Genomic DNA, 2,707 nt, shown 5'->3' on the forward strand with positions numbered 1-2,707 from the left:
TGTGGTTCATATGAACGTGAACATTTATTTTGCATTTGCATCACAACACAATATGTAATAGCTCATTCCCGTTAGTCTTCATTTTGATTTTTTTCATATAGGTATCCCTGGATCCACTTAAGGAAGCCCTCAATCTAGATGCAAACAATATAACACTGAAGGCAATGCCCCGACTGACAAAAGTGCACCTTGAGCCTAACAACTTCGAGAAGATGAGAGTGTCCTATGCTTTTCAGCTGTTCAGCTCAGACACTCTAAGAGGTCTGCATCTCTACAAGCCCCAGCTTGAAAAACGTTGTGGAAACATTGCAGCAACACAGATGTTCTTCCGGTGTGTCTTGTTAATTCAGCCCTCCTTTTGATATTCGAAATTATTATCATCTTACGCTTGCTTTTGCATTCTCATCCTGTACCTTTGTGAAAGGCCTATAAATTCCAACATCCAAAAGCGACATGGGTTATATGAGATCCCCACTTAGGGATGTTTAAAGGGCACTCATGTCGTACAGCACATGGGCTATTTTGCATTTCACGTTTTTCTTCGAATTGCAGCTACTGTGGCTATAATTCAATATAGTATTTTCATTTCTTTCTGCAGCACTTAGATGTTTTTGGCATTTTCTTTATCTGCAATGTCACACCCTTTTCATGATTGATACCGTCAATTCAGCAACCTTAAAACCAATTATGGTTACTTTTCTACAGGAGGATGGAGTCCCTGATCACCACAATGACGTCACGTTTCCCATCTGAAGCTTTGAAGGCTGACTAACCTACAGTGCAGGAGCTTGTTAATTTCGTGGACTTCTTGAATAAGTGGGAAGCTCATGCAAAGAAGGGGAAGTTCCTGAGTGAATCAACAGCTGAAGGACTGAGAGTCACTCTTACAAGTACCTTGGAGCTGTTGAAGTATGCAAATTCAGAGCTTGGCTTTTCATATGTGATGACATCACGCCTGAGCCAAGACAAGCTCGAGAGCACATTCGGTATAGTAAGGCAGTCGTCAGGCTGTAATGCCCACCCAAGCCCACAGCAATTCCTAATAACCATCAACTGCCTCAATTATTACAATCTGGCAAAGAGCGTCGCTGGGTCAAATGTGCCTGAGGTTATGGTTAGCTCGCTTCTATCAGTCAAGGACCAAGCGGCAGGTTCTCACAAGCAGCAGAAACGTATTGATATGCTGATCAACATGGGTAATCTTGATGAAGCTGAAAGAGCTCTTAACAATAAAGAAGCTATGACTGAACATTCTTTTAACAATCAGAGGAGTGACTCAAGGCTTACGTACTATATTGCAGGGTATGTTGCAAGAAAGTGTATCTTGAAAACAAAATGTCGTGTGTGCATGGATCAGCTTCTGTTACCAGCTCGCGATGGCAAAAATTTGAATGCTGCCACATTTACAAAAGCATGCGATTTTGATGGCTTGCTCTACCCCGCATTGAGCCTCTTCAATTTTATCAGTCAGCTTGAGGACGTTTTCACAGGATGTTTTAGCTCTGGAGAACTGCATCATGACAGCATCATGGATGTGCTTGCTCTTCTGAACAAGACAGGCATGGACCGTATTGGATGCGATCAGCACTTCAAGCTCACCTCAAGTTTGACTGGGTTTTATCTTGTGACCAGAATGCATTTTTTTTTTGTCAAAGGTCTCAACAAGTCTCGTGACTTCGCCCGAAGGAAAGCACAGCAGCACTTAAAGTTGAGCCGTGTGTAGAGAATTGAGATACAAGATTTTGTTGAGGACTGAGTGGGGCACAGTATATGTGAATAAAATTAGTTGTGTCATGCATATTCATGTATTTCTTTTAAGCGGGGGGGGGGTGGCTACTGCTGCCTGAAGACTGGGTTGCCGTGCACAAAGTTTGCCTGACCTATTGGAGCTTCTCTCAAGTTCTCGGAAAGTTGGTATTAGATACATGAACTAGAACTGCACTTTTACTAGGGACAGCCTTTGACAAGAGCTCAGAGCTCACGGGGTTTGCTTCAAGGCCGTGTAGTGGGGCTCCTGTAGCAATTTTGGGCGTTGAGCCCATTGGAGGTAACGGGACCAAAAATCTTACCTTCAGGAGATATGGAACGCTGGAGATGCATTACGAGCTACGTGGTGCGGCTCGGAAGCGAACCCCGTCGTCTCGAAATTTTTTACAAAGGCTCTACTTGCACTGATGCTGCAAGTAAGTCCACTAGCTCACCCTTCTAAAGAACTGCGTGCGCTAAAAGACAACGAAAGCGTTCCATGTGACCGAGGCACGCTCCTCGCCGAACCCTGCCCCATTCCCCGTCGTTGGTGTGTGCGATGGCATTAAGGCAACAACATCGCAGTCACTGCATTCCGCAAGGCTGTTACGTAATTCCGTGTCGCAGCGTCGTGCAAACTAAACAAGATCGCGGATGTACACGGGGAGGGAGCTCCTGTGTAAATTTCCAGGCATTTCACTTTCAGCTACGCATTGTTTTGGAGTTCTTTATGGGGTGCGTGAGGTCACAGAGAAATTGAATAATTCATTTTACTAAAGAGGAACGATGCATTAATCTGAACATCACGCGGGCATTACGCAGCGACTTCCGTACGCTGCAGCAAACGGCAGGCTGGCCGCGAAGACGCATTCAAGTGCGGTTGACTGCAGCGCCACCGCCAACTTCCACGCTCACCGGCCCTCTCCGCGGCGGCCGGTCGCGCCACTCAAAACATTCTAGT

At 45.5% G+C, this 2,707-nt stretch overlaps 1 long non-coding RNA gene across 1 annotated transcript; it reads left to right on the top strand.

The window, feature by feature from the left end:
• The first annotated feature begins 260 nt into the window (after positions 1–260).
• On the top strand, positions 261–1,582 carry LOC142564808 (uncharacterized). Its single transcript, XR_012824681.1, has 2 exons — positions 261–331; positions 706–1,582. It is a non-coding gene; the product is annotated as an uncharacterized LOC142564808 (long non-coding RNA).
• The last annotated feature ends 1,125 nt before the right edge of the window (positions 1,583–2,707 follow it).

This window comes from Dermacentor variabilis, chromosome 11 (genome assembly GCF_050947875.1).
Source record: "Dermacentor variabilis isolate Ectoservices chromosome 11, ASM5094787v1, whole genome shotgun sequence".
NCBI lineage: Eukaryota > Metazoa > Arthropoda > Arachnida > Ixodida > Ixodidae > Dermacentor > Dermacentor variabilis.